Genomic DNA, 19,683 nt, shown 5'->3' with positions numbered 1-19,683 from the left:
AGGTCAACAGATAGACAACTGCCTCAGGATACAAGGCCCGAAGTCAAGCATGCTCTTGAGGCAGAAGAGACCTAACCACAAGGTTCATGCTTCTCTTGCTCTGGCCTACTGAAGCTTCAATTGTCTTTGCACAAGCGAAAACACTGGAAAGTAAAGGAAAGGATGCAAGATTTCATCTCTACAAAACACCCTATATACACATAGCCTGCACGGTGAACGTGAAGGATGGCAGGAGGCTGTGGCTTTGAGGACCTGAAATCCTTCTACATAGCCAGGAGTGGACACAAGACTAGCCCAGGATTTTTGTGCAAGCATACGCTGTTCTTTGTCACCTATGTTCTGAGAAAAGCAATCTACAGCAACTTGGAAAACCTTCCTAGGAAAATATAGGCAGAAAAATGCAGGGAAAACTCAACAGTGACTTTTTCTCCTGGTCTTGCTGTGGTTTACTGGGGAACAAAAGAGGAGCCACAGGCCTGCCAACTCTTCTGATTTTATGGGCCTCGTGGTATATATTTTTTTTAATTGCCTGACTCTTGAGACTGTGGGATTGCGAGGATTTCGAGTTTAATTTAAAAGAGAGGCTGGCACGTTACTGTTGTGGCTTCAGAGAAATGTCGGAGGTCGAGCCCCAGACCTCAAAGCCTAGAGGCAAACACGGAGACAAAACGAGCCGAGCACCTCCCGCACCCCGTGCCCTGGGCCCAGCGCTGGGTGCCCCGGGGGGCTGGCGCTGCCGGGGGCACGCAGAGCCCTTTCCCTAGCCGGGCGCTCGGCGAAAACCTCCCGAGCATCCCCAGCGGCTGGGACCCGGCGCTGAGCTCGCCCCGGGGCCCGCGGCCGCCCCTCAGCTTTGGGCCCGGGGGGCGCCGTCCCCGGGGGTCCGTCCCGGGGGGTGCCGCCGCCATCCCGGGCAGCCGCGGCGCCGGGCGGTGCGCGGCCGAGGCTCCTCCCGCGGGCAGCCCGCCAGGCCCTCTCCTCCCTCTGCCCGCCGCCTGCCTCCATCGCTCCCTCCCTCTCTTCCCTTCCTCCCTCCTTCCTGTCGGCGCTGCGCACTGCTGCCCGCCGGAGCTGGGCCGCCCGGGACCGCGCCGCCGGGCAGCCCCGCGGCATGAGGCGGCGGCCGGGCAGGGCAGGGCGAGGCGGCGGCGGGTGAGCGGGCAGAGGGGGGCACGGCAGCCCCGGGGGCTCGGCACGGAGCGGGCACAGGTGGGGGCGCGGCGGGGGTCGGGCGCTGCCTTCCCCCGGGGGGACGGCGGCGAGAGCGGCGGCTCCGCTCCGCCGCTGGCCGGGGCTTAAAGAGCGGCTGTGCGGCAGGTTGGCCGGAGCGAGCGCGGAGCCGGGGTAAGTGTGCGCGACTCTCCTCGGCGTCAGGGTGCCTTCATTTGGTTGGCTTTGGAACTAACACCCTCCGAATATATGCATATATATATATATACTCACACACACATATATATACACACATATTATACGCTCACATATATATATACACACACATATAAATACATATACACACATACATACACATACATATACACACACATATATACACACACATATATGTTCTCACATATATATATATATATACTCACACACATATATATATATACACACATGTATATAAACTCATACTTTGGAACTACGCCCTTCCGTATAGATATATATATACACACAGAGATATACACACACATCTATATACACATATATACAACACACACATATATATACACATATATTTATACACATATATATATATACACACATATATATACACACATATATATACACATACACACACGTGTATATATATATGTATATATATATATATGTATATAATAGGGACCTTGGGAGGGAAATCTGGAGCCCTCCCTGTGGCTGGAGAGCATCCGGCCGTGCTGCGCGCCTTGTCGCACGCTGGCTGTGCCGGGGCAGGGTGGCAGCTTGCCGTGTCTATTTTAAGGGGTTGAACTTCTGACGGATTTAGAGGCTGGGGTTTTAAAAAGATCTCTCTAAGCCTCTAAGGTGGTTCTGGAGAGAGTCATTCTCCTGTTGAGGTTCAGTGTGTAAGTAAATTTGAGCTGGCTGTATTGTGTTGGCATGTTGTGGAGTTGCTTCGGCAGGAACTGGTGATGTGGGTGTTTTTTCTGTTTTTCAGTCGTAATCTGTGGTGGATGCCTGTGGACTTCGCTATAGATGGGAGTCGAGCTCCAGATAAATATTGTAATCACCTAGTGCTAGCGAGAGCCTGGCTGTGGCTGTGGTGTAGGAATTATCGTTTGAATTCTCTTGTTCAGACTTTCACATTTAAAATCTCTGTTGCAAAAGCCATTGTATATTCATTTTCCACAACCAAGTTGGCTGTGTCCTGTCAAATTCTGACATGGAATCACGGGCACTGGGTGGCTTTTCTGTTGTGTTTGAGTGCAGGTTGTTACTTAAGGCAATGTGGCTTGTTTGTGACATCTCATCTGGGAGTCTGTTCTGCTTTTTTTCCTTACTATAAAAATTTTATTTTCCTATAAAAGAATTCTTTAAATTCTTATTAAACCCTTAACCTGTAGCACGAACCCAGACCGTTAATCAGACTTAGCAGGTTTAGTAGCTGTGGGAAGATTAAGGTCCATATCATGCCATGTTCCGTCTCAAATTGTCATGTGCCAACGCAAGCTGAAGCAGTGTGTTGTTTAATGTTGTTCCATCACTGCACATGTGCTTTATAAATAATGCTTTTCACATCCTGTAAGGAAAAATGCATGAACTGGTCCGTCTGCAGAAAGTCTGTGCTTGTCCTTAACTTCTCAACCACTGTGTGCTCTATGGTTTTGGTGATAAAGATGAGCATTGATTTCTGTACGATTTTGGTGGTAAAGGTAAGCAAGCACATAAAAGTCTCCAGGATGTGAATCAAGATCAAAATAAAAACGAAGTTTGATGATGTGAAGTATTAGGATGTGGGAAAGGCAGAACAAATGCAGGTAGCAGATCCACAGAGTGAACGGTGCTGTATCTGCATCTAGTTGCTGTTGCTGAGCATCAAATGCCTGTCATTAGTTGGGTAGGTGTCTGCAGGTTTCTTCTGAGAGGTCAGTTCAGTCTACTAGAAAAGCTTAGTGTCAGGAGGCTGCAAGTCTGCTGTATCTAAACTGGAGAATGTTGTAGACGTCCACATGTCAAAGGCTTAAAAATCACCAGTTTGGAGCTGGTTTAGAGTATAGCTTTCAGATAGTCAGTAGGTGACCAGATTTTCTTTGGTTTTGCTTTCTGTTTATTTACTATACGCATCCTTTCATCTTATCACTGTTTCACCTATTCAAACTTTTATCAGTGTTATTAAGTGATAAGAGTTTCCATTGTGCACTATCCAAACATACCATTTCAGTCACTTAGAGCAACCAGTGGCAAGCCCTATGGAGGAGTTAGATTGTGCAAAATCCCTTTACAGGTGAGCTGAGGAAAGGGCGAGACATAACCTTTAAGTGAGGGCATTCGTGTAGACTTGCCAAAGACTGTGGAATATGCAGGAACAGCCGTATGGGTGGAGATGCTCTCCAAGAAAGAGAAACTTATTTTCACAGGTGGTAAAGCTGCTACTGCTACCTCAGTACAGAAGTCATAGGGCTTTATTTTTCAAGCACCTGATGAGTTACCATCTGTTGCTATAAGGTCACATCTGTGTCAGCATCACGTGCTGCTCAGACTTACTCTAAGAGCTTTAGTAAACATCCAAAAAATCACCTGAATGTATAAATCTTCATAAGTAATGCTAAAGCAGAGCCTGTGCAATCAGCCTGAAGCAGCTCTGTTAGAGCATGTGCTGTTTCATCCAGTGGGTGTCTGGCGGCCGGTTATGTGCCACGTGAAGAGATGTATTTAAACACAAGACTAGATATGTGTTAGGAAGAATTCTCCCTGAAAGATGAAATGGCACCTCAAGAAGAAAGTCTGTGGCAATCGAGATTTTTATAAATGCTGACTCTGTCTTGCAGAGTATAGCATATCACAAGGCTGATGCGGATAGATTATGTTTTTCTGCAGATGACTCTATAGATGATGTGATCAGGTAAACGAAGTTATTTTCCAGTTATGCTGTGTCCTAGTGCTCAGAGGAATGCTGGGGATGCTAAATTCAGCAGTTCCTGTTGTGTAACCTAGAGTGTTGATACATTTTCTAGATGAAAACAAAAATAATCTTGTACATTTTTAAATGACAGTTTGTATTATCTTGTAGCGAGCTTATTAGAGCTGTTGAATAGCAGCTGTTGGAAGGGAAAACAGAAAAAAGAAATCAGGAATTTCTTGGTTTTGTTCTATTTTCAATAATACAAATTGATGTAGGGCATAGTTATAATAGAGATACTGAGATCTTGTACTGAGATCGATGTTGAAATACAGAGATGACTCAAGCGGAGGGATGTTATTTAGCACTGCAGGGAAAGGTTTGATGAGGGAGGTTTAAAGATACTTAAATAGGTGAAAGGGTTGAGAACTCAGACCAGATACTTGGCCTTTCTCTGGCTTATATGTTGATCCATGTGCATGGAGATATGGAGAACAGGTACAGAAGTCAGTTTACTACTGTTAACAAAACTAGCTAGAATGAATTGGAATGTTTTTTGTTGTTTTTGTTTGTTTGTTTGTTTGTTTTTTCTTTTGTTTCAGTGTGTCTTTTTCTCTGAGATTTAGTTATGAATCCGTTTTGGCTGTTGAGCATCTAATTTCTGTCTAAAAATAAGAAAAATAAACTACTTTCTTCTACATACAGCTTGAGAGGTGATTATGCTCTATGCACCAAGGCCGGTTGATATACTTCATTCCATAAACAGCTTAATGTAAAAACTGTAAATAATCCTTGGGACCAGGGCCTGGAGCCTGTGGTCCCTCAGTCCCTCTCACAAGGACACAGAGTCCTGCTCTGAGTCAGTAAATGCTCAGAGCCATTGAGAGAAATGCCATCTGCAGAAAGGCTGCAGAAGTCTCCATCCCGACTCATTTGCTTGTCTTCAGCATGGTCACAGATGTTTCCCACACCCTAGCATGGGTTGCAGTCACTGGTCTGCCTCATCAAGGGTGGCATCACTGCTGCTTTCTTCTTCTGACCACATCTTTAAGCGAAAGCGATGTCTTCTGCTTTCATTTGAGGAGCCCTATGCTGGGGCTATATGTGACGTGTTCTGTGCACATTTCACTGGCAGGCACAGGTGAGGGAATAATTGCTTTCTGAATCTTGAGTGTTATGCGTTAGGCAGGTGTGTTGTGGACCTATCAAACTGGAGACCATCTGCATCCCTGCATCCTGGTGCTTACAAAATTAGTCATCACCTCTCTCTCCTTCTTCACAGAATCACAGAATCACAGAATCACAGAATTTCTAGGTTGGAAGAGACCTCAAGGTCATCGAGTCCAACCTCCAACCTAACGCTAACAGCCCTCCACTAAACCATATCCCTAAGCTCTACATCTAAACGTCTTTTGAAGACTTCTAGGGATGGTGACTCCACCACTTCCCTGGGCAGCCTGTTCCAATGTCTAACAACCCTTTCAGTGAAGAAGTTCTTCCTAACATCTAACCTAAAACTCCCCTGGCTCAACTTAAGCCCATTCCCCCTCGTCCTGTCACCAGGCACATGGGAGAACAGGCCAACCCCCACCTCGCTACAGCCTCCCTTGAGGTACCTAAAAAGAGCGATAAGGTCACCCCTGAGCCTCCTCTTCTCCAGGCTGAACAAGCCCAGCTCCCTCAGCCGCTCCTCGTAGGACTTGTTCTCCAGGCCCCTCACCAGCTTCGTCGCCCTTCTCTGCACCCGCTCAAGCACCTCGATGTCCTTCTTGTAGCGAGGGGCCCAAAACTGAACACAGTACTCGAGGTGCGGCCTCACCAGAGCCGAGTACAGGGGGATGATCACCTCCCTCGCCCTGCTGGTCACGCTGTTCCTGATACAAGCCAGGATGCCGTTGGCCTTCTTGGCCACCTGAGCACACTGCTGGCTCATATTCAGCTGACTATCCACCATCACTCCCAGGTCCTTCTCTGCCTGGCAGCTCTCCAACCATTCCTCTCCCAGTCTGTAGCTCTGCTTGGGGTTATTGCGCCCCAGGTGCAGGACCCGGCACTTGGCTTTGTTGAACTTCATGCAGTTGACCTCAGCCCATCGGTGCAGCCTATCCAGATCCTCCTGCAGAGCTTTCCTACCCTCGAGCAGATCGACACACGCACCTAACTTGGTGTCATCTGCGAACTTACTGAGGGTGCACTCGATGCCCTCGTCCAGATCATCGATGAAGATATTAAAGAGGACCGGCCCCAGCACCGAGCCCTGGGGGACGCCACTAGTGACTGGCCTCCAACTGGACTTGGCTCCATTCACCACGACTCTTTGGGCCCGGCTATCCAGCCAGTTTCTAACCCAGCGAAGCGTGCGCCAGTCCAAGCCAAGAGCAGCCAGTTTCTTGAGGAGAATGCTGTGGGAGACGGTGTCAAAAGCCTTGCTGAAGTCAAGGTAGACCACATCCACAGCCTTTCCCTCATCCACCCAGCGCGTCACTCTGTCATAGAAGGAGATCAGGTTCGTCAGGCATGACCTGCCTTTCATAAAGCCATGCTGACTGGGCCTGATCGCCTGCTTCCCCTGCAATTGCTGCATGATGACTCTCAGGAGGATCTGCTCCATGAGCTTTCCTGGCACTGAGGTCAAACTGACAGGCCTGTAGTTTCCCGGGTCTGCCCTCCGGCCCTTCTTGTAGATGGGCGTCACGTTTGCTAGCCGCCAGTCGATTGGAACCTCCCCTGATAGCCAGGACTGTTGATAAATGATGGAAAGTGGCTTGGCCAGCTCCTCTGCCAGTTCCCTCAGTACCCTTGGGTGGATCCCATCCGGCCCCATCGACTTGTGCACATCTAAGTGCCGTAGCAGGTCACCAACCAGTTCTTCATGGATAATGAGGGCCACATCCTGCTCCCCATCGCCTTCCACCAGCTCAGGGTACTGAGTATCCAGAGAACATCCGGTATTGCCGCTAAAGACTGAGGCAAAGAAGGCATTGAGCACCTCCGCCTTTTCCTCATCTCTTGTAACTAAGTTTCCCCCCGCATCCAGTAAAGGATGGAGATTCTCCTTAGTCCTCCTTTTTGTGTTGATGTATTTATAGAAACGTTTTTTGTTATCTTTAACGGCAGTAGCCAGATTGAGCTCCAGATGAGCTTTGGCCTTCCTAATTTTGTCCCTGCACAGCCTCGCTACTTCTTTAAAGTCCTCCTTAGTGGCCTGCCCACTTTTCCAAAGCTTATAAACCCTCTTTTTCCTCCTAAGATCAAGCCACAATTCTCTGTTGAGCCAGGCCGGTCTTCTTCCCCGCCAGCTCGTCTTTGGGCACGTGGGGACAGACCGTTCCTGCGCCATTAAGACTTCCCTCTTGAAGAGCGCCCAGCCTTCCTGGACCCCTCTGCCCTTCAGAACCACCTCCCAAGGGACTCTACCAACCAGTGTCCTGAGCAGCTCAAAGTCAGCCCTTCGAAAGTCCAATACAGCGGTTTTACTGGTCCCCTTCCTGGCCTCGCCAAGAATAGTGAACTCCACCATTGCGTGGTCACTCTGCCCAAGACAGCTCCCGACGATCACGTCCTCCACCAGTCCTTCTCTGTTTGTGAAGAGAAGGTCTAGCAGGGCACCACCCCTGGTAGGTTCACTAACCAGCTGCGTCAGGAAGCTATCTTCCACGCTCTCCAGAAACCTCCTAGACTGCTTTCTCAGGGCTGTGTTGTGCTTCCAGGATATGTCAGGGAAGTTGAAGTCCCCCACGAGTACAAGAGCTGATGATTTAGCAACCTCTGTCAGCTGCCTGTAGAATTCCTCATCCGTCTCCTCATCCTGGTTCGGCGGTCTATAGCAGACCCCGACCAGGACACTAGCCTTGTTGTCCCTGCCGATCCTAACCCAAAGGGACTCGACCTTGTCATTCCCAACCTCGAGTTCTACAACCTCGAAAGACTCTCTAATATAGAGAGCCACACCACCACCCCTTCTATGCTGCCTGTCCCTTCTATAGAGCTTATAGCCAGGCATTGCAGCACTCCAGTCATGAGACTGGTCCCACCACGTCTCCGTGATGGCAACCAAGTCGTAGCCTGCCTGCCGCACGATGGCTTCCAGCTCCTCCTGTTTGTTACCCATGCTGCGTGCATTGGTGTAGATGCACTTCAGCTGGGCCATAGCCTTATCCTCCAGCCTTGCCATTGTTCCCCCTGGCACAGCCCCAACAATCCTAGCCTCAGCCCCATCCCCCTTCCTACCTAGTTTAAAGCCCTCTCAATGAGCCCTGCCAGTTCCTGGCCCAGGATCCTTTTTCCCCTAAAAGATAGGGACCCGTCTGCGGCCATCAGGCCAGGTGCTGAGTAAAGTGCCCCGTGATCAAAAAACCCAAGATTTCTGCGTTGGCACCAGTCCCGGAGCCACGTGTTTAACAGGTGAGCTTTCCGTGTCCTCTCTGAGCCCCTCCCTGCCACCATAGGGATGGACGAAAACACCACCTGCACTCCCGCTCCATCCACTAACCGACCCAGTCCCCTAAAGTCCCTTTTGATAGCCTTGAGGCTTCTCTCTTCGATGTTATCACTGCCCGCCTGGACTATCAAAAGGGGGTAATAGTCAGAGGGGCGTACCAGGTTAGGAAGCTTCCTGGCAACGTCCCTGACCCTGGCCCCAGGGAGGCAGCAGACTTCCCTACGGGTAGGGTCAGGCCGACAAATAGGGCCCTCTGTTCCCCTGAGAAGAGAGTCTCCCACAACAATCACCCTCCTGTCTTTCTTGGTGGAGGCAGTCCTGAGGCGCGGAGTCGACCTCCTCGCCCCAGGCATCCTCTTGGGAACATTTGCTACCTCTTCCTCCCTCACCGGCCTCTCAATCTCTAGGGCCTCAAACCTGTTGTGTAAGGGCACCTGGGAGGGTGGGGCCGGAAGGGGAGGGCATCGCCTGCGATGTCGAGCAGGGACTTGTTTCCATTCCTCCTCAGCTCCCAGATCCCCTCCCTCTGCCCGACAGGGACAGGGCAGGGGGTCCGCCCCCATTTGAGGAGTCTCACCTCGGCACCTCCCCTTGAGGCCCTGCAGGGAGTTACTCCAGAAGTCTATCTCCCGCTCACACTCCCTGATGGCCCTCAACCTCTCCACCTCCTCCTTGAGCTCCGCCACCATGCGGAGCAGGTCATCCACCTGCTCGCACCTCACGCACGCAGTTTCTCTGCCTCCCGCCGATGGCAGCAACAGGCTCAGACACTCCTTGCATCCGGTGACCTGAACTGCGGCATTTTTTAACGGGTAGTCGGTCTGGGTGTGTACCGACTTCCTGGAGAGCGCGCCGTGCCTGGTGGCGACCATTATCACCTAGCTACGGCTGTTGTTAACGAGGTGTTGTTTGTGTGTAGGGGGAGCGCTCCGCCCTTCCTGCGCGCCCTGCCTGCGCGAACTGCCGCGCTAACTGCCGCGCCACTCCCTTCTGACGCGCCACGCCCTGTTTGCCCGCCCTGTTCGCCGCGCTCCTGGTCGCTCGCGCTCCCTAGGGGCAGCTTTTGAACGGCTGGGGAGGGGGCGCTGCTGGCTCCGCCTTCGCCTCGTCAGCCTCCCTCACGAGGGCTGCCGGGTCCTGGCGGCTCCCTCCAGTAGGCTCGATGCCGGAAAAAAATTAGCCCTGCCTGGCCCGATCCCCCGCTCCGCTGCAGAATGCGTCTGCCCCGGAGCCGATCGCCTCGGCTTTTTTTTTTTTTTTTTTTTTCCCCACTAATACTTAGCTGAAGCTAACTGGGATTTTGGAATATGTTTGTTTTAGTTTAAGCATCAAAAGTTCTGGTTTTATTGGTGCTTAAGTGTCTCCAGAGATCTCTTCCAGAATCTTGTGGATGTCTTCCAGAGTCATTACCGTGGCAGTGATGGGGGCCATATAAATTCCTAGACGGCCAGAGCTACTTTCTTACCCCCCTTTGTGGGGTGGAGGGACAGCTGGGATACAAATGACCTGCAGACACTAAGCTTCCTCTGTTCCTTGTCTGCTTTGCTTTCTGACTTGGAAGCCAACAGATATTAATTAGAATTAATGATATCTAGCAATACCAAACTGACAGTAAAGATACCCAGGGATTGTTCTCTGTAGTGGCTTTTTTGCTGATCATTGCTGTCCTCATGTCCCCTGGAAAATGTGTAATTCCTAGATTTACAGACCGTGAAAGCCCTCCAGTTGTGTGTCCACACAGCTCTTGCCCTTCCTGCAAGAACAAGAAGCTCTTAGCAAGGGCTTTTGCCACTTGATTGCCGTCTGCTGTCCCTGCTGCTCCCTCTCGAGTCACTCCTAGTAGCGGGTTTCACTGCAGGGAGAAAGTGCTTTGGCTAAAAATAACTCCCAGCCCATCGGTATGAATGTTGGTCAGGGTGTAAGGTTCTGAAGGGCATATGTCTCCCCTGCTTTCCATGCACCGTCTGGAGCTGGCACTGGAGCGAAGTCAAAGAGCGTTGCTACAACACATTTAGCCTTCCCTTATCCCACAGGCAGAGAACTGCTGAGTTGTCAGCTGCCGAGTCCAAATTATGCCTTTTACCTCAGGGAGCACAAGTTATAAAAGCACGTGTCATGGAAACAAGGACGGCACTGTAGCAATTCCCTGCTCCTTCTGCCTCGCTTCCTTACCGTGCCAAAAACCAGCTCCACAGCACAGCCAGCAGCTGTGTTGCCAGCTTGGTGTGTGGGGAGCACATTAGGCCAGGATGGCTCTCCCATCTCTTGGCTACCTGTGTAGGCGAGCAGAGTCTCCTTTCTCTCCTCTAATCCCCGGGGTTGAGGGGCTGCTTCCTGCAAAACCAGAGTGCATGCAGCATTTCAGCCAGCATTGGCCACCTGAAGGCTTAAGTAGCTGAAGGAGGACTTTCCTTGGGTGGCTTTTATGCTTTAGCATCTTCCAGGCCAGCCAAAATGTTTCACTGATGTAGTGGCGTTGATTAGAGAATTAATGTGGGTTTTCAGTTAGGTTGTGCTTTTTTTTTGTTTGTTTGTTTGTTTTTTGTTTGTTTGTTTGTTTGTTTTTTGTTTTTTGTTTTTTGTTTTTTTTTGAAGTTTCTATATTGATGAGCAACATTATACCGGTGTTGTTTGCCAGTATAACTTACTGCATTTTGAACACCTTTACAGTCAAACCCACTTTCTTTTGTACATATGTAACTATATTCCTAAAATAGAGATATATGTCCGTGCTTGCTGTATATATACCTGTAGCTGCACAGGTGATAGCTTTGTACCTAGGTGGCCTGGTATTTTGTAGTGCATAATCATGAAATTTATATAAAGTAATGTATTTGTGCAATTTGTATAGATGATGAACACCATCTGAAAATTATGCTGTAAAGTTTCTTATGCTTGCATAATTTTGTCATTATTACACAAGTCACTTAAAGGTGTAATAAAAGCGCAATTTATAGAGGTGGTCGAAGATGGTTCACATTGTTGATCTGGCTCAGACACGCTCTGTGTTGTACTTCTGGGTATACTTCTGGGCCTCAGCCATCCATCTAAGCTAGTTTTGCTCCATGAATAAATCAATTGCTTCCCTCCAAGAGGAAGTGCAGGCTCATTTGACTGAGTAGCATGGTTAAACATTTATTCTGGATGGTGTAGGTATGACCTGTGGCAAGCTTGGCTAGCACAGTGAGCAGAGCAAGCCAGCTCTTTCTCAGATGGTTTTATGCCCTCAAATGCCCCTCACTTGTGCCCTTGGGCATGCAGCATACTTCAGCCTAAAGCTTTGGAAGCTACTTCATCTTTATTTCGAGAGCTTTGAACTGAGCAGCACGCAGAAAGATGGATTGGAGCCAGAGGCTGGCCTGGGCCGCTTGCAGTGAGGAGGCCTTGTCCAGATGGGGACATACTGGGCCCAAGCAATGCGAAGGCAAGCCAGTCTGCACTGGTGAGGCCGGGCGTGATCTGTCATGCTGTCCACCAGGGTGGTTGGCATATCTGTGATACTGATAGCTGTTTCACAAGCTGTATTTCAAATTACATGCACATTTGAGAAGCCCATTGCACATCCCACATGTCTTGGAGAGCTGAGGAGACAGGCAGATTTGGGCAAGTGGGAGAAGTAGCATGGCTCTGCTCTGCATGGGGCAAGCAGCTGCCTTTCAGGGCTGTCTGGTGATATTTGCCATAGCCTGGCAGCCCTCATTCCTTTAAGATCAGGGCTGAGGCCATCACCCAGATCTTGTGCCAAGACGGCCCTGCTGCTCATCACAGGACATAACCCTGTTTGTATGTCTGTCCATGGATTTGCCCTTCTTGAACTGGGTGATCTCATGGCCTCAATTAACTATAAAATCAGTGAGGACAGAGCTACAGAATCTCTCAAATAATTGGTCTTAATAATACCGCAGGGCAAAAATGCTGCTTAAATCAAATGAACTTCAGTAGAAAATTATAGTGGTCAGTATTACAGGTTGGGTTCCTGCAGACTCTGAAGCACAAAGGTGAATGTAAGTTATATGTGTTCCAGCTACAACTAATTTTCACAGCCTTTCATGTTTTGGATCAAGTTCAGCACTTGCAGCAAAAGATAGATTTGACCTCTGAGGTTTTACAGCTACTCTGGAGCTAAAACTAAGGAGATAAGCTTTTAATGTTTAATCCTAGGTGGGGGACAGAGAGAGAGAGAAAGCAAAACAGAAGTGTGATTTATGTATATTGCAGACTTCAGTGTTGTCTTGAGCTAGTTGTAACAAGCACCAAAGTACTGTGTGTGAGATGCACATAATAGTCACACTCTTTTTCTTTCATTTCTGTTAAGGTTTCTGCTGGTTCTGAGGATAATAATATCTGTTCCCTAGAGTCGACCTGTTCCTCTTCCTTTTCCCCTCCTTACCCCTGCTCCATACTCCTGCAAAGGTCATGGCTATGAGAAGCCTTCAGTATACAGGTCTCCAGGCACGTAACTCGTAATTCATCTGCTGGAATAGCATTGTCACAATTCCCAATATAGAACAGCCATCTCCTCCAAATTGAATGTGATTGACCTGTTCTTCTCTGAAATGCTAGGAATTTTTCAAAAGAAGATATTTTTACCCAATGTTGCCTCGTGTTTCAAATGACAAGATCAGCATGGATGTAAATCCAGCAACCTGCCATGAGACCCATATTTTAAGTCTTACTACAAAATTGATAGTTTGTCCACTGTATATTGTCCTCCTTCAGTATTAGAACAGTTATAAGATCTATGGGATTTTTGTGCTAATCTAGGCTGATGGTGTACTGTGAACCTGAGAATAATTATGCTGAGCTCGTGTTTAGAATTTTGTCAGGAATGCATCCAATCTTATCTTTAAGATTTCAAGCAGTGCATCCCATTCTTGAGGGGCTTTGCCAACATTTAATTAGCTTTATTTTTAAATATATGCATTTTGCAGTGAAGGTCTGCTACACGGCATTGCTTTTTGTATCTCATATATCAAGGGCTACATTTTTATCTTTTTTTCTTTGTAGGTAATTCAGAACTGTGATCAAGTAACCTCATTAAACTAAATAGTCACATTGTTTCAGGCTTTGCAGCAACAGATTATCTCTGGGACCCAGACTGGTGTATGTAACCATTTCATTCTGGGTATAAATTGACTCTGTACTGGATTAGACTATTTCCACTGCTAATGAATCTTTAGTGTTTCTCTTGTGTTGTTAGATTGAATGCTTCTATAAGGTAAGCTCATCCACACAGGCTAAGTTCTGAGCATTTTTATTGTCAGTAGCTTTTATGTAGGTTTGCTTGGTCTGTGATAACTGGTACTCAGAAAATTGATTGTTTTCCAGTTGCTTCCCCATGTTTCAGCAGTGCAGCTGGTGTTAATATGCAAAGAACATATCCTTGAAAACATTGGGTTCTTTTCTTTTACCCTTTTGCCCTGCTGTCTACTCGCTGGCTAATTGGTAGGTAGCTCTGTATTGGAGATGAGCTTGGACAGTGATTGTTGCAGACAATTATGGAAGCAAGACCTCTGCGTTACAATAGCTACCTTCAGAATTAGGTCATTAAAAGGCTTTGAGTGAAATAGCGTTAATTTTTCTCTCCACACAAGTAGACACAGAAGGTGTATTTGTCATCCCAGGTCTTTTGTGGGTGAACCTCTCACGTAGCATTTTTCCCCACCGATTCATGTATGAATCTTTTAACTTCAGGTGCCTAACGTGACTGCCTGCTTCAGCATTTGGCTCTCCTGCACTGAAGAGTAACGACAGAGCCTGCCACGGGCTCCTGCAGCTGGGCTCCTGCCAGCAGTGCAAATGTAAGTGTATGCATAGCTTTACTCATAAGATCAAATTAGTCATATTCGGGAGCAATGTGTATGTACATGGTTACTGAGGTTTATTTTCTTGCATCAGTCAGCAGTTATCTGCACAGTCACAAGCAATGCTTCATGGCTTTGAAATGCCTTCTCATCAGAGGCACAGGTGATTTCTGATAGCATTTAACTGCTTAGTTCATGGGACTGGAGAAAAAAGCTGCTGCATTCTAAAACCAGATATCTGAAGAACTGGTACTTTAATAAGTATTTAACTGAATGTTAGTAAACATGCATCAATTTTTACCATCTTTACTAACAGTTGGTTGGGAGCTTTTTAATTTTCTTATTTGGAAAAAAAATACTTGTCATGTACATTCCTGGTACATATATGGACCTCTGATTTTTTTAATCTCTTCTGCTGTTGCTCACGAAGACTTTCTGTATATATTATTCTAAAGCCTAATATTTATGCCCCTGAGGCATATGCATTGTCATTTAAATATATTTTGCAAATGTAATCCTGGTAGAGATCCAGTTTGTGGCTCTTTAGTATAGAAGATTGCAGAACTGGGAAAAGCAGGGTACTCTCCAAAGATGTTTGAGGTAGAGGTACTTTTAAATGGTATGTGAATTCTAATGACTTGCTTTCTGGTGAGATTGTCGGTGCTTTTTAGAAGAGGATTTCACAAAAGTGGAAAACAGAAGTGAGATTATTGATGTTTCACACGATAAAATTTATGTTAGAGGTTTTACAGGTCTCTTGGTTTAGACAGTAAGCTTTTAAGAACAGGCTTGGCCTTGTGAGTCATGTACTATATATCCGATTAAATGCTTAAAGAGTAGATATTATCCTAAGGAATAAAAGTCTGGAATAGAAAGTAAAAGTGCACTGAAGCAGAACATGCCAACCTTACAACTGCACCAAAGTGTTACTTGTCGCATTAAGTCCGTCTTTTCTGTGGAATTAGGTTTCCCCATTCCCCACCTTCTCCACCTCATGCCCTGACATCTCACTCTGCAGCCACTAGCGAAACCATTGAGAATTGTCGCACGTCTCTCGTTCCCACAGTCGGACTTGCTCAGCAGTTTAGGAACAATAGCTGTTTCATTGCTGAGTCGTGAAACAAAAAAGTTAAACATATCAGCAACAATGCATGAAAAATGGGATGAAGAGCCTTCCACAGGAAGGGATTTTTCCATGCCAGCGTATAGGTACTCAGGATTTATGGGAGACAGAATCTAATAAGCAAGAAATCCTTCTTCTTTTGTACATCATCTGCCAGCTCAATAGTAGAAGAAGTAAACCATAAGATTTACTAATAATAGCAGGAAGGAAGAACCCTGTTAAACAAAGACAGCAAAGTTGGATGACTTGCTCTTGTATAATCCAAGGTTGTTTTTCTCTCCCAACAGCCCATTTTTTCTTTAAACTCACCCTTGAGAAAAGAAAAAAAATAAGAAAAAGAAAAAAGATCTTGAGCAGAATAATCTTGCTTTCAAGGGATTATTGAGGAAAAACTTGTGGAACTGACTCACTATGTCTTATTAGTAGCAGTCTCAATTTTCTGTGAGCTGCTCTCATTTTCAAATTAGGTGCAACACCATTAGCCTTACAGATGCTGCTGTCTCGGCACTTGCTGATGTGTTATTGACAGAGATTCAATTCACTGCTTTTGCTAAGTTCTAAAAGGAATGACAGAACACAGCATTGCTGTGTTTTACACCAATAAAAAATAATATGTATGGGTCCTAGCTATTTTACCTATTACTTTAAAATGCCTAGATCTTCCTTGTTTTATTCCTTTTGCTGAGCATTATTTTAATGCTGCAGTTTGTTCAACAGTTTGCTCTCCCTGGAAAGTACTTTATATCAGTCTTTTCCATTCTGAGACACTCCACAAAACAGTTAAGGAGCTGTTAATTTATACTTGTCATCCAAAATCATTAAGCTTTCTAAGTTTAGTGACTTCAATCAACAGACAAGATGTAAGCTTCCCATTTAGAGTATTCAAAAGAAATTTGAGAATCTTTAGCATCTTTTTCACTCTCATGGACTGAGATATCTCAGTCTACATTTGAATTGGATTTGAAGTCATCCTATAGAAATGGAAAACAAAACTTGAACTTCTTATATGTTTTGTTTTAAAACAATGTTCTGCCTAAACTGAATATTCAGCCTAAATTATTTGAAACGGAATATCACATGTTAATTTAATTGTAAAACAACTGCATCTTTTTTCTTTGGCATTGCAACCACGTGATTTTGTATAGCATTCAGCTGAGGAAGTGTTGCTTGTTTTTAGAGCTGTGGATGCCATAGAGCATATGCCAAAACTAGATTGCTGTCAGTGTCTCTATTTTCAGGGTGTCAAAGTTTGTTACGGGGTAGGAAGGGTAACAGGAATGAATTGGTTTATTTTGATGCATCGGGTTGCCAGCTGTGCTGCTATAAGAACTGATCCACAAATAGGTCCCTTGCAGATGACTGCAAGGGCTGGAGACCTTTGTGAGAGGAGTTGAATGGACAAAGGCGAGCAGCATTAGCTTAAGACAGATGGATTTGATGTCTCTGTATGTCTTCTGGGTCTGTGTTGGCAATGAAGGTTGTGATCAGCAAGAGAATGAGAGTCATGAAAGAGTGATCTGGCCTGCATGTGGGAGAGAGAGAGTCTCCATTTCCAGCAACCGTGTCCCTGTGTACATGTGCACAAATGCAGGAGTTAATATTTATTCTTTATAGTGTGGCAGTGGTCTCTCTTGGGGCCTACAAAAGTTATTTAGGAAGGAGACTGGCTCTGATGTATTTCAACAGTAGAAGTCAATATTTGTTTTTCTGAGTACTTAAGATTAATTTGTACACTTTGCTGCCATGAAAGGAGGATATGCATGCGTATGCGTAAGTGCGAAGCTGGAGGGAAATAAGGTGCAACTGAAACAGTATGTGGAAGAACAAGAACTCTCAAATAAATGCCAACTAATATGTGATTACACATGAACAAGCTTGTTCTCATAGTGTCATGATGTACTGTAGATCTTCCTTCTTTGGAGAGGCTGGGAGGGGAATGGCAGCAGCTGAACACAGGCGTAGGAGTGTAGAGAAGCAGAGAGGAAAGCATTCAGTCAACCCAGTGTACGGGAAGCCTACACCTCGTAACATGCTGCACTGTGCCTTCATGCAATACGTCTGGTGCTTATTCAGAGTGGAAATACAGCAGAGCACGAGAGCTTTTAAAGACACAAGAAGGATTAATACAATGGGAATTTATCAGAAAACATAGATCTATAGTTTCAGGAATCCCTCATTCCCTCGACTACTAAAAAATCAATTTATTTCTCGTAAGTGACTCTCATTCCTTACATTCACACTAAAAGGATATTGCATAACTCTTGCTCATTATTCTCAATATATTTAATGTGGAAGCCGCACTTCAGCATTTGATCTATTTATATGCTGTTCATACACACGAAGCCAGACTTTCTTTGGATTCAGTTCATTGTACCTTAAAAGTAATCTGAATACCACAGGTTTCACTGTAAACAAAGAAGGATTCCAACCCTCAGGTCATTGCCGGTTGTTTAAAAAAAAAAACACACTTGGAATCACTTCAATAATTATCAGTGTTCTCTAATTAAACTAAATAGGCTTTTCCTGTGATGGAAAGAAGATTAAAGGTCATATAGTTCAAAATAAGTTTTTGAATATTACCAGATTAAGGAAAATTAAATCTTTCATTAATAAGGTCAGCTTCTTTAATGTTTATTAGCTCATAAGGATGTACAATCTGAAGAGAACCAGCAGGGACAGAATTATGTAGAAAACATGACTTGTCTGAGGAACAACAATTTTTTTTCTGCATCCTTCTTTGTAAAGCCTGAGTGACAGTGTTTTGGCTCTTTAGCCTCACATTGAATAAAGCACAGTTGACAATGTGGGCAAATGAAGTTTTCCTCTGAAGAGATGCTGTCTTGAGAACTACACAGAAACTAACATTACCCTCAAAAATGAAAAGTGCTGTGGAATATTGAGTTTTATTTCAGTTATGTATCACTAAAATGCAGCAAAACACAGACAAGAGGAAAAGTTTGTCTATGTAATTTCATTTGATTCTAGGTTTATGCACTGCTAAAAACATGGTTATATTTGTTTTTATGATTTGTCCTGGTATTAAGTATCTGAAAGGCATAACGGATAGCTGTAGGCATTCATGGTAAGCTGTGTTCTGTATATACGCGAAGTAATCTGACTTATGTGCCTTTGGTCAGTGTACTTGTTCCATGCTGTGTTGTGAAGTGCAAGAATTCAAGGAAGTGTGACCATGAGGTCACCAAATTCAAGCATATCAGGAAATGTGTGTAGCTGTATCAGATTTACGCAAATACATTAGTTGAGTCCTTCATCTTATTGCAGTCTTAATTTGGCAGTTGTAGTAAGTATCAAGATGATTTTTGAATGGGTTAAAATACTAGAGTGTAAATGACTCCTAGCAGTTTCCTTCTACTGTGCAGCACAATAGCTGGAGGTTAAGTTTCTTATTTGGCTAATAGTGTCCCTTAACCTTCACCCCTCCACTTTGTTCTTTGTTCAGATGATTAGGTGTTTTCCATCTGCACCTCTATGGGAGAAGAATCTGTGCTTGTTAATTTGAGCTGACTTCCTAAGGAAGTCAGGCATATCTGATAATGCTTTGTCTGTCCTCCTACCCCTGCCATAACCTTTGAACACGCTGCCCAGGTTCATTTCACTGAGAATGAGGAGGTGAGGTCTCAAAATAAGATGTCCTTAAAAGCTTTATGAAACTCTGCATCTGGATATAGAGACCCCACTGAGGAAATGGCTGCAGGGTGAAGTCAGACTTCCGTGGACTGCGATCCAGGCCTCTCCAGCATGCCTCCTGTGATGTCTAATAAGGCTTAGGGGATAAGCTTCAATCTATGTTAACACTTGGATAATTCATAACAGCAATAAATCATGAAGAGGCTTGTCGATATACCCAAAAGTATTCAATCTAGTTTTGGTAGTATTAGGGTTCATTGTGTTCCTCAGAAGTGTTTGTGTTCTGTTGTTACCATTGGAGAGCTGTGCTGTGTCCTCCTAGCAGTAAAGGAGAACCTATACCTACTATACCTGTAGTTAGCCACATGCTTGATGGTAATTGATACGACCAGGAGTTAGACATCCAGTTTTCTGTTCAAAGTGTCTTTGTTCTTCTGAAGATCCCACACTGGAAACATCAGATGCGATGTCTGGGTTGGGAACCACTCTTGCATGGAGTGTGTTGGGCAAGGCATGGTAGATAACTCTGTGAGTGGTAACAGTTCCTGAATTAGCCTAGAAATTAACTGAAAACAATAATAATTCAGTGAGAACAGAAGGCAAAATGTAC

At 45.6% G+C, this 19,683-nt stretch overlaps 1 protein-coding gene across 5 annotated transcripts in view; it reads left to right on the top strand.

Annotated features, from left to right (window-relative positions):
* The first annotated feature begins 1,020 nt into the window (after window positions 1-1,020).
* The window catches only part of LOC311221355 (leukemia inhibitory factor receptor-like), a 60,985-nt gene continuing 42,322 nt past the window's right edge, over window positions 1,021-19,683 (top strand). For 3 of the 5 annotated variants that reach the window (XR_014619304.1, XR_014619305.1, XM_084305268.1), the window contains exons 1-2: window positions 1,021-1,152; window positions 14,193-14,299. The gene's annotated coding sequence lies outside the window, so the exon portion shown is untranslated. Of the gene's footprint in view, window positions 1,153-1,214; window positions 1,345-14,192; window positions 14,300-19,683 lie in introns of those variants that run through there. The other 2 variants (XM_084305269.1, XM_084305270.1) reach the window with 2 other exon arrangements.

Source organism: Netta rufina, assembly GCF_964035555.1.
Source record: "Netta rufina genome assembly, chromosome: Z".
NCBI classification, from domain to species: Eukaryota; Metazoa; Chordata; class Aves; order Anseriformes; family Anatidae; genus Netta; species Netta rufina.
This window is presented reverse-complemented; position numbering and strand designations above follow the sequence as displayed.